Here is a 13,051-nt window from a genome sequence, read left to right as displayed (position 1 = left end):
AAATGCTTCACTACCCTTAAAATATGCCCATTGTATTTCTGGGCTGGAGCCAGGCCATCTAAATTAAGGGACATAAATTAGCATAGTAGCTCTAGGTCACCTTCAGAAGGCAGTGAGGTCTTGGTGGCCTCCTTTCTGTGCTGGCTGCAGGCGATGTCTCATTCATTTAGACTCCTCTGCCGCCTAAGATGCACATGCCAGGCAAGGCAGGAAGAGCCTGGACCTCATTTTCTTTAAAATAACATCACTCCACCTTCCAGAGGCACAGTAATGATCTACAAGATGATGTCCTGGGATCCTGGAATGGTGGAGACTGCGCAAGCACAGGAGCTGAAATCACTGTTTAGGACGGAGTTGGCTGAGCCCACTTTTCATCATCTCCTCAGATGCCTGCCATGCCCCTGAATCAGCACCCCCAAGGCTGTTTGACATGGATGTGGCCCTTGGTGTTTTGTGACACTGGAGGGTTCTCTGTGGCACTTTGCACCACCCAGCTGCTGAGTTCCTGGCTGCGGTGGAGGCGAGGATTACGGATTTAATACACCCACATGCTTATCCCCGTGTAAATCAGAAGCAACTCCACTGATTTCTTTGGCATCCAGCCCACCCACCTCCTAATGGAGCCATTCATAAGAATCCCACTAACTTTCCATGGGGGAGTGTGGATATGGCCCTTGCCTTGGGAGGTCGAAGTCAGCCCAGTGGGGTTATCCTGTGAACGTGAGGGAAGAATCAGCCCTGAGGCTTTTCCTTTCTAATTCTGAGCATGCTGCCAGGCTTAACCGTGTTAATAATTAACCCACAAGCCTGGAATTCCCTTCTCCTTCTGTTCTGCGTGGCAGCCACCACTGAGAAAAAAAAAGGCGGCAAAAATGTCGGAGACCTGAGCCGGCTGCCCATGAGCATACAGTACAATCTGTGGGATCTAAACAAAGGGGGAGCCTAATTTCCTGTAGAAAACTGCAGGAAATCTTCTCCTCAGCACAAATGCTCTGTTGCAGGTGAGAAAAATGGGGAGTTTGCAAAACAACTGCATATTTGGATTTTATATCCTGCACACAAATTAACCTCTTTGAATAGGGTCATTCCATTATTATTATTATTTTTAGATACATAGTTAAAGTTATGGTTAGCTTTATCCCCTCCTGTGTTATTGTTGTTATACCACATATTAATGTAGTGCTTCTGTAGCTGGGAGAAGTATGGTTGAATTACAGTGACATGCTACAAGCAGGAGGAAAGAGCTGTGGTTTGGCTGGTCCACTACTAGATATACACCAGCACATCTGGACAGGAGATCATGTGACAAGTAGGAAAGCCAGAAACATATCCTGGATACTATAAAAAATGGGTCCTGTTAAATTAAAAAGGCTTTACATATTGGCTCAGCTGCTTTCTGTATAGCACTTTTAGTAGTTTTGGAATGTGTTGCAAGATTTGTGATCATCAAGAATTTGATTAAATATTACAAATCCATTGTGCTGCTAGTTTGTTTTCATGGGCTCCATGTTTCTTGCCAGTTCTCCTGTACTCTTGTAACACAAGCCATGACTTCTGATTCTGGATGAGAACTTTGTGTCCTCAGAACAACTTCTGTGCAAAAAAAAGAAAAAGAAAAGAGAAAAAACCAAACACACAGAGCACCACCAAAAAAAGTCTCTGCTTTTGCATAACATTTTGGATACTTACAAGGCTACAGTAGGTTTTCAACTCCTGCAGGATGCTAGACATGACTGCCTCTGGTTAAAAGCCAGTCTGTTGACTCATAGAAATTTTAATCTTCAGCCAGACCAGTTGTTAAATTTCAATCATGTCTATTCACGACCTGCTATGAAGGGCTGTTCTGCACATAGAGCTTTGTGGCTGTATGTGCCATCCTACCTGCTTCCTAAATGACCTGAAAAACCTGGATAGTCTTTGGTTTCAGGACTGGACAAAGGTCATGTTCTTCTTCTTCCTTCCTTGTGCATGGAAGCAACAGTCTTACTGGAATAGATTGTGGTTCTCCAAGGAGCAATGTTCCAGCAATATTTATAAATTATTGCTACGGCATCACAAAGAAAAACATCATATCATCATGTAAATAAAGGGCTGGAAGGGATTACAGAATCATGAATCACAGAATAGTTTGGATTGGAAGGGATCTTTAAAGGTCACCTACTCCAGTGCCCCTGCCATGAAGGGCTCACCTTCCACTAGATCAGGTTGCTCTGAGCCCTTCCCAACCTGACCTTGAATGTTTCCACGGATGGGGCATCCACCAACTCCAATACTGTGCCAGTGTTTCCTCAACCTCATTGTAAAAAAATTCTTCCTTATACCTAATCTAAATCAACCTTCCTTCAGTTTAGAACCATTACCCTTTGTCCTATCACAACAAGCCCTGATAAAAAGTATGTCCCCAACTTTCTAAAAAGCCCACTTTAAATACTGCAGGGCCACAATAAGGTCTCCCTGCTCCAGGCTGTTCAACCCCAGCTCTCTCAGCCTGTCCTCTCAGGAGATCTTAAGAGGTCATAGTGCCCAAACTTATGCTCTGAAATTATGTCTTAACCTGTGCAGGGGAGCAACAGGAAGCACAGGAGGCTGCTTGGCTAAAGCTTGAGCCCTTGGAATCTCAAGCACAAGAAGTGGAAGTGGACACAGGAGGCAGATTACCAGGATGAGTATATGGGAAGAGGAGAAATGCATGAGGGAATAAACTCAGGGAAGTCAAAACACAAAATAGGATTAAAGTTTCAATAAACATACAGTGTACGAAGAAATCCTTCTACAGATTCATCAGCAGTAAGAAGAGAACCAAGGATAGCGGGCCTTTTACCAGCAGAGGAAGGACTATTGTCAGATGATGCTGACACAAGGATACATTTAACACCTTTTCCAATAAGTTTTCATTTAAAGGCCTAAAATGATCAACATCATAAACCATGAGTAGTTCCATGATTTATTTGCTCTCAGATTGGTTGAGACTGATGAACTCTGGTCTAGGGTGCTGAGAGTGCAGCTTCACATCCCTTGAGTTTGTCTGGGGAATGTACTGTTATAGAGGATCTCCTAATCAGCCCCATTTAATGTGCTCTGCTTTTCTTTCCAGAGAGGCTTAGACCTCAGAATGAAACTAAACAGGAAGACACACTTTGGGAGTGTTAATTGGTAGCTGCTAACAGGCATGAAGTCCCTGGGACCAAACCAGAGCCAGTCTGACGAAAAAAACAAACAAGTAGAGTGTGGTCACTGAGAGTAAGTGTTTCTTATGACTGATCCACTGCTTTTGCAGCACAGTGCTTGCAGAAACAGACGCAGCCTGGAAGAACAGAGCAAAGCAGACTTACAAGTGTTAGCAATTATCTTTGACAAGCCTTTGGCGGAAAGGTGAAAAACTGGAATTGGAAATAGTGTCCATTATAAAAAGAGGCAAGAAAACAAGCCAAGGAACTGTAGGCCAGTCAGTTTATATTTTAGTCCCAGAAAAATTCTGGAATGAACAAGTGAACAAATTATTACACCTGGAAAATACTAAGGACATGAGTAGCAGCTGGTATTTGCCAAGAATAAACCAATCTAGTATTTTTTCAAAAGAGGAAAACAGGTCTTTCTTTTTTGGGAAAGTTGAAGGATTTCACAATTGATGTCTTTTCACACATTGTTCTCATAAGCAAGCTAAAGACACAGTTCAGGTGAAATTAGTTCAGGTGAAAAACTGACCGAATTATTGTATCCATTGAGTAGGTAGGAATCTGCCAAAATCGGAAGATATAACTTGTCTAGCGGTTTCCACAAAGGTCAGTCAATGAAGCAGAGAGTAGATATATTAAATTTGCAGAGGGCACAAGACTGGAAGAGACCACAAAAGACTTCTTGAAAGAACATTCAGCACTATCATGACATTTTCGTTCTAGTCCTCTACTGGGAATGACCACCCTAGGAAACATTGGGGGGAATGCTTTTCTAGTTATCCCACTATTCTCATTTAGCACAAACTAGACATTCGAGGAGTCTTGTTTTTCTCCAGCCTCAGGATGGTGCACAGAGAAGACCTCACAGCCCACAGATAACTGCCAAGGGAGTTGTGATTTAATCATCCTGAAACCTCAACTCCATCCATACGAGCACTTATGTCACAGGGTCAATAAACTTACATAGTTGGGGATTTTTTCTGATTCAGACCTGCTCTCATTTAATCAATGACAGAACTCCTGAGGGCTGTGAACAACCAAGGTGCCAGCTGAACAAAACGAGGACTGGTGATGCTCTGCTTTATTTCTTGATGGTCTTGTTTGAAAAGCAATGAGTAGGGCAGGGAAGGACATACTGAACAGAACATCTATCAAGGGATTCCTACATGCAGTGTCTGAGACAGTTACATGCTCCTTTGGGGAACCATCTCACACAGTGTGTACATTATGGTTTCTTTTAGGGAAGCTTATGGGAATCATTGAGCTCCATGTATTAGTCACAAAATGATTAATAAAGACCCAAAGGTTCACATGCACATACTTCCATGTTAATGAAGCCCTCATGCTTTATGCATGAAGCAGAACACAAAGCTCCGGAAATAGTTCTCTTCAATGTTCTTTCCAATGTTCCCATTTTTTATGCTGTAATAGACATTGATTTATTTGAAATCAGCATAAAATATGTACCAGTTCAATAAACCCCAAAGAGATTCTCAGACTTTCTTGAGTGTCCTCATCAGGCAATAAATCACAGAAGCAATAAAGTATGTTAAATAGCTTAACCAATCATGAAGTGCAGAGCCATCAAATGACTCATTTAAATACTTGTAGGATATTAACCAAATAAGAGATACTGGAATCTTTAAACACATATTTCTTTCTCACACTTTCACAATAAGTATGGAGATAGGGCAGTGGAATTCTGGGCCATACATAAAAAATTTGAAACAATCTTTTTCTTATCTTTGTAAATGAGAACTGCTATACACTTTATTTACTTAGCATATATCCACTTAAAGTATTTTGTGGTGAACTACAGTGTGTGAAAGTTTAAAAACCTTTGCTATATTTATCTTCACCATATCCTATAGAAAAAAGAAGTAACCTTGTCACCTTGTTAAAACAGGGGAATTACAGAGAGACAGAGAGGAGAGAGAGAAAGAGATCTGTAAAGGAATTGGTAATTTTTTAGGGTCTAAAAAAAAAAAATTTAGATCCTTGAGAGTCTTACTGTAAATCTAATGTTAGAAAGATATATTCCCTTCAGAAATGTAGATTCTCACTGCTACAGGAAGCCAGGATGGGAGGCAATTTGCAGATTAGGACACTTAAATCTGGTCAGCTGAATCAGTGTAAAGACCTCTCTAACTCCGCCAGCTAGAACTCCATGAACTACACCTGGAGCTTAGAGATCAGCTTTCAGGTATTCATCTTCATTTACATGTCTTAATCTGAACCTCTACCACATCCTGGCAGACATCTTACTTTCTAGAATCTTCTAGAACACCATCAAGGTCTTTGGGCAATGAGCTACATTCATGTGGCAGCCTAAAACTTAACTCTCCCCAGCTGAGTGATTCCCTTCTTCTGGCTTTAGGGGCCCCTTTGAAGTTTGAGTCAGGTCAGTGTGGGAGAAGGAAGTAAGGCTGAAGTTCTGCCTCTCAGTGTGGCTGTTTAGGGTCTATTTTAGTTTTAGTGACATTTTACATAATCTGTAATGGGAATCCAAAGTGGAACCACCTCATTTTGATGCAGAAAAGGTCTACAAGATATTCAGACAGAATTTCCCACTCTTGCCCTCCCTCAGGTTTATTACTCTTCTCATTAGACATGTACTTAAGAAATAATATATAACACAAATATTTCTCATGTTTATGTTCTATGAGTCTGTATTATAGGAAAATAAAGCGATACCTATTCCTGGTATACATGGGGCAGAACTGGCAGTGGGTGTTTGAAATGCATGTGCTAACCACTAGACAAGATCATCTCCCACCTACTTTTCCGCTCCTGGATTTCTAAATTTGCTCTGCCTGGAGAGCCAGTTAGCTCAATGAAGATGAGAGTCAGAAAATGAGCTTAACACTGGCACTGATGATCAGAGAGTTTGGGGTCCTGCACAGACTTGAGACACGAGCCAACACAATGGTGCAGATGCACTCAGGGAAGAGGATGGGTCAGCAGATACGCAGCACTCTGCAGGAAGGAAAAAAAAGGTCTGGGTTGAAAGCCAAGGAGAGGATTCAAGTGTGGGGCTTTCCACATTAATCCCGAATGCACCAACCCAGGCATAATGGTATTAAAGGAGATCCTCCCTCATAATTTCTGTGCTAGAGTAATGGTAAAGCTCATGATAAGCAGATGAAAATAGAAGGAGTTTTTGTAGTGTGCCCACTCATTGTCCCACACACTGTTCAGCAGAGGGTTTTTTTGGGGTTAGAGGCTACAGTCTGTTCACCAGTACACCTATTATTATTCCTGGATTTTTGAATCTCACCTTAAGCTCATTCACACTTCTGGCTTCTGTATAAGCCTACAACAATGTGTTCCTCTGCCTAATTACATTTTTGATAAAAATATACTTCTTTTTGATCTAAACCTGGAGACTGATGGTGGTGTTCTCCACTTCCTATCCTCTACAAAATGGAAAGCAAATGTTTCTGTTTACTTTCTCCATAACACTCCATTTCTACAAGCCTCTGCCAGCTGTCTCTTTTTCAACTTCTCTTTTTGCAGATACCATATCATACATACATCTGATCATCATTGATCACTCTTCTTTTCACCATTCCTGATCCCCTGTTGTGTGCAGATCTGCACAGTTTTCAAGAAATGAGCTCAAGGGACATGCATGTAATTAAAATGTGATTTTTCTGATTTATAGTTTAGTCTTTGCTAACTAATTGTCTATCTCTGTTTGCGTTTTGGACTGCTGATACCACTGCTCATATTTTCAAAGAGTGACTCCAGGAACTCTCTCCTGAATTGACAATAGCCTGTTTAGAGCCTCTTATTGCTGATGAGCACTGAGAACTACTTTTTTTTCACCAGATGCCTCACTTTACCTGTGAAAAATCATATATTCAGATATAAAACTTAAGCCTCTTTCTTAAAACTAATTTATTTGTTTGTTGCAGAAGCCTGGTACTTGGTTGGAAGCACACCTGAGCAGAGATGTCCACTTGCTGCACATTTTGTATCCTATGAGCATTGATAGGAGCTCTCTGTTGGCAGTAAGAGACCTGTGACACCTACCTGGAACTGACCTCTGTGTTAGAAAACGACATAATGAGTACAGAGTGTGTTCAACTGACTATAGGGTATTCTGGCACATGGGATGGGAGGGGATAATCATGTGTGAGAGGATGGAGACATGTTGGGGTAGAGTCAGAGTATCACAAAATATCTCGAGTTGGAAGGGTCCCATATGGATTAATTACAGGAATATCAGCAGCAGATCTTGAGCACAAAGTTCGATTAACAATACTCAGGCAGGGAGATGGAGGGAAGACATGTGGTGAACCTCTGGTCTCTTCCTTACCTTGTACTCATCCCTGTTGCCTCATGAAACTGTGCTTCTTGTGTTCCCTTCCCCACAAACCAACCCCCTGCCGTTTCAGAGCCCACCACAGGCAGCTGCATCCTCAGTCCCTGGCAATCCTCACCCTGCCTAAATGACCCGTCATCTAAACCCCTCACGGAAGAGGTGTTTTTCCATAGGGTCTGATCAAAATTAAGTACAGCAGTGATTTGTTTGAGTGTGGGGTTGGTTGCCACATCCACTACAATCCACTTGCCCATCAAGACTTTTCCACAGACCCTCTGACCTCAGTCAGTCCCTTTCCAGCCTGCTGCTGACCCCGAGCTGCTGCTGCACTTGGTGGAATTGAATTCATGTCCTCTACCCCAAACTATCAATGTCCCTTCCTCCTCACCCCCAGGCCCTGAGGTACTGTGACTGACAAAACCATACCTCTTGTCCTGGATCTCTCCAGAGAAGCAAAATCCCCCTTCCACTCATTGTGATGGCTTGGAAAGCCTGGTCATGATTGCTCTTATGAATAATCCTGGAATAGATAGAGATAGGAGAAAAAAAGGAATGTGTCTGAAGGTAGGTCTACAGGAGCATCAGGACCAATCCCTTGGCCCCCTGAGCATCACCTGATGAGAACAATGGTGTTACCTGACAGCGCAACACAAAAAAACTTGGACCTGAGGCTCTGCTCATGACTACTTCCCAAATCATAGTAGACCTTTGGCCAAACTCCAGCTCTTCAGGCTGTAGGTGGGCTGACTTAAAGTTAGGAGTAGGTACCTACTAAAGGTCTTTACAGTTGGACTAAAGGATCATTGTAGACCCCTTCCAGCTGAACTATTCTATTCTATTCTCTTTTCTTCTATTCGTTTTGATTTGATTCTAAATGTTCCATGAAAGGCTTGATTCAAATTCTCTGAACATCAGTAGTCACTTCACCCTCAATTCCAGTCATGTTGGCAAACTTTAACAGGGAAGGCAATGTAACTAATTCTTAGCTTGGGGAAAATTCTCTTGGCACTCACCATTCTCCTGTCCTTCCAAACATCTCTGAAGTTTTGGCTGAAGAATTCTTTTCTTCCAGACACAGGTTTTGCTCTGAGTGTGTGAGTGTCCATACTTGTGTGTGTAGGAAACAGGATGAGTTATTGTAGCATGATTTCTCAGCCAGATCATCAGCTCCTTTTGCACAATCACTGTACATGTTTCCACAGGATTATACAACATGCTGGCCATTCCAACTCAGCTGCAATATTTGGCATGTTGATAGTTGACTCCTCCTTTTTCCCAAAAATCCCAGAGACTGGCTTCACTTCACCAAAGCCAGTGGAACTGCAATAAAATAAAAAACAGTGTTGTGGAGTAGAAGAATCAAGCCCATCTGATGATATTTCTTTAACAATCCACTCATTTGGTAGAGTTCAGGTTCTGGCAAGTGACAGCTTCTAGATGGCTCATTACTACCACAACATGACAAGTCAATACCCACTTCTCAATAGCAGCAATGGGACTTGACCTGTCAGCTTTTTTGATTTGATTTATCTAGTTTTGTGTGATAACAAGCCCAGAAGAGAAAAAAAAAAACCAAACTAGTTAACCTAAATATTATGTTACAGGTAAAATACAGCTTTACATATGCACACAGATGTAAACCCCAAATCCTGTTCAAACCACCATGTTGTAGATGAGATTTACCACCTACTGAAATTTCTGGGCATGTAAAACAGCACAGGAGAATTCATTCCAAGCTGTGAGAGTGTTGGGCTCCTACCTCCTCTCCACACAACCCTCATCCGATGGCAAGAAAATTAGTGTAATAGTACAGAGAGGGTTTAGCTGAGCAAACAAGCAGCACTTCAACACGGCTTCGTTTTGTTTACCAGTGCCAGGGCAATTTTCAAAGGCACTTCAAAACAGTAGGATGAGCCTCAGGACAATGCAACTGATTTCTGATAGATAACTTTTGTCTCTCCCCTTTCCAAGGGAGGAGCTGCAGAGGGAGCCAGTGACAGAGCCAAGGTCTGTAAGGTTTTCCCAGGAGCATGTAACAAATGTAGGAAAACATGAAGGGGAAGACTCTAAATCAGGATCCAAAAGGATGCACTGTCCACGGCAGCAGCTCTGAACCTTCAACAAGACATTTTTTGAGCAAGGTTTTGGAATTTTGGTGGGCTCTGACCTGCAGTTTTCACTTCCAAAATAACTTGACTTTTCTAAAGTGGTAATTTCATTTTCATGATAATGCTAAACTCAAGCCACATGTGCTTTAATTTAAAGCAGGACTCAGGCAGTGGACCCTGCCAAGAAACAGTAGAGAAACATGCTTATTCTACTAGTTTGCTTGAGGCATTCAGCATTTTTGAATGCCTAGGCAGAAATACAGTTTTTAAATAAGCCAATCCCAGAGAGAGACAGAGAGAGGAAGAGTGAGAGCAGAAGAGGGAGGGAGGGATAGAGGAAGATTGCAGCACATTTTTGCATTAAGCTTTTGTTGCATTGGGTGGTTAAATAAGAACTGATGAGCTGGCAACAGAGGAAATTTTTATTGCCTTCACTGGCTATTTTTTTGACAGCGAAGGTGTTGTCCAGACCCCTTCTCTTTTTCAGGCAAAAACAGGCTTGTTAAACTTCATCATGGCAATGGCTATTAGATTGCTTTAAATACACATGTGGTGGTTGCACAGCTTTTTCTACTAATTAAAGCCCAGGGAGAGATATGTTTACAGTCCTTTTGGTGGCATTTTAAGATAATTTTAAAGTCTCCTGTGAGGTTAAGGAAAGCAAACTCATCTTTTATTTAGTAAGAGGAAAAGAGAGAGGCAAAAAAGAAGAAAAGAGACAAGAATGAGTGGGCAGGGAGGGTTAGAATTTCCCCCCCTGCCCCTCCTCCAGAAAGCCAGAAGACTGAGCTCTTGGATCTGGGGGCACTTTGTGTGTGGTGTGAAGTCAGCTTCTTCCTCTCATTAAAGTTCCTTCTGACTCTTGTATTTGTCAGTAGAAAATATTTTTTTTCAGCACAGCTCAAGCTGCATCACTAAGGCAAGAAAGTGTTAATTTCCTGGTAGAGCAAATTATACAGCCCTGGGTGGATAAAGTCAAAGGTTGTAGGATCAGATCTTGAATTTTAGTGACTTCTGCTGAATCCTCATCTTTGTCAATTTTAGATGTTCACAAAAGAGATATAGGTGCTTGACATGAGGCACCAATTGTTGCAAAGCCCAAAACAGCCCCAATCCTCTCCCCTCCCCAAGCTGATTGACTGCTAGTGAAAATATGTTTCATTTCATTGGCTTCCAGACACTTACACTAGAGATCCTCTTGATTTGTGCCTCTTGGGGATTTTCTTCATCTAAATGTGCACAGTTAATAATTACAGGAATAGGGAATGGTAAGATCCACTGCTTTGTTACTGCCCCAGCTGCCTGTCTCTACCCCATAGTGTCTTGGAACTGTGCAGATGCTACAGAGCACATGATACAGGGGATGATAATTGGAGACCTGTGCTAGCAGATATTGGCCAAATATGCTCATTTTAAGCAGTCCCATTCTGGTGGCATTGATCTGACCCTTCCCTTCTGTGACACAAGCAGGGCTTTAATCCTTCAGTCAGGGTTTCCACCTCTACTTCCCTCAGCCCTGTCCCCAAATGTCCTCAACGGTTAAATCCTGAGCTTTCTGATCCATGTTACAGTCCCTATAAGTGTCTCTAAATTGGGATCCAGCTATTTCCAGCCAAGAAACCTTCCCAGCATGTCAGCTTCACAGTGCAGCATCAATTTTCTGTTCCTATAGTGTCTGACCACATCTGAAGGGGAAGTGCGTTCAGAATGACAGATGCAGCTGGGTTCAGGCAAAAGCCCTGACAGACTCCAGGTGCCTGCTGTCATAATTAAAATAAACCCCACCCTCACAGGTAAAACCCCAGTGATCCACACTAGTCTACCCAGGACAAGTATTTTAAATCCCTTGAAATAATAACTGATGTTCTCAAACAAAGTGTGCTTTTGATCTTAAAGAAAATAAAAGGTGTTCTAACAAAGAATTTCTAATTTTGAAAGGCTGAAAGTTGCTTTTCAAATAATTCTTCCCTGGCCCTGGAACGGGTAGCCCTAAGACTGGTTGTTTTATGATGAAATATCTTCAGTAAGAAGTATTTAGAAAAGGAACCACAATGCCTCAAGACAGACATGATTCAATGATTTCCCAAAACAGGGATTTTAAATAAATATTGCATTACATCTTTCTGGTTTGGTTTTGTTTTGTTTTTATAAGCCATCAGTAACATACATGTAGCAGCTTCCAGGAAGGATGTGCAGGTAGTGAATTATCCATAAGAAATGACCAGGGGCTGAAAGCTCAAAGCTTCCCTCTTTCCTTGAATTACCTGGCTGGCAGGCTATAACAAACACACATGCCACCCACACACTGTTTTGAAAGAGCATTATTAAGGTTGCAAATCAATTCTTAACTCAAAAATGAACCTTAAATCATTTTCCTTGTGTGTATGAATTATATAAGTCTTTAATTAAATGAACATCTAGTATGTTTTCCACCACCTCATTCAGAGTGGATGGTGCTCTCCTAATACAATATTTTGTTCTCTGCTTATTATCTGAAGTGTGACCCCAGGCCTTATTTACAGTAAAAACCTCATTCTGAAGACAGAATTATTAATTTCCTTGTGGCTGCTCCTGTGGGGCTCATCACCACAGGATCCAAGGGACTCACAAACATTCACTCCTCTCTTCCCAAAACAGAGGAGGGGGTCCCATCCTTGCTGGTCTGTCAGAGAAGCAAAGAACAGGGGGATGGAAAATGGGATTTAGGGGAATGCAGTATGAGACACATGCCCTTATCTTGGCTGCAGCTGGGAATGACAGTTGCTGCTGCAAGTCAGAATCCACGATCTTATCAGATACCTGGAAGATGAGAAATGCAAAGTTAATGGCTTGTAGGAAGACTCTGGCTTCAGTGACCAAAGATGGGTTAAACAAACACCAGGATAAGTGAATCCAATTCAAGTAATTTAGCAAAGAGACCATCCATTCTTGTCTTGCAACCTTCATTTTCTAGTCTTCTCTCACCCTTTTTGTGCTTTGAAAGCACTGAGAGAGCAGGACTGAAAATGTCTCCTTCATTCAGGATGTCAGGTCCCAGAGCAGACCCTCCCTGCCCTGAGTGAGGCAGAGGGCTGTGGGAAAATGCAGGAAGTCCTCAAGCCAATAAAATTTGCATGGACACCACTTAGACACAAGAAACCAAACTGAAGTTGCCCAAGTCCATTAAAATTCAGTGATTCCTAATCTTTGCATCATCCTGCAGTTAACATTTATTGGTTTATTTCCTAGGATTTTAAGAAACCAAATTAACTTGGTTAATTGACTTGGCTGAAAGGAATTATGGTCCTGGCACCCACACAGGCCATCAGCAGGGCTGGAGCCTCTCTAGCACTCTCTTGGACTTCTTTACTTGAGATAACAGAAGAATTGGGCAGAAGAAGGCTTTGGAGAGGTTGCTTAACGTCTTTAAAACTGTGTGAATTGTGGTTTTTCAAAAGCCT

This window comes from Corvus brachyrhynchos, unplaced genomic scaffold (genome assembly GCF_000691975.1).
Source record: "Corvus brachyrhynchos isolate BGI_N302 unplaced genomic scaffold, ASM69197v1 scaffold116, whole genome shotgun sequence".
NCBI lineage: Eukaryota > Metazoa > Chordata > Aves > Passeriformes > Corvidae > Corvus > Corvus brachyrhynchos.
Note: the sequence above shows the minus strand (reverse complement) of the source record.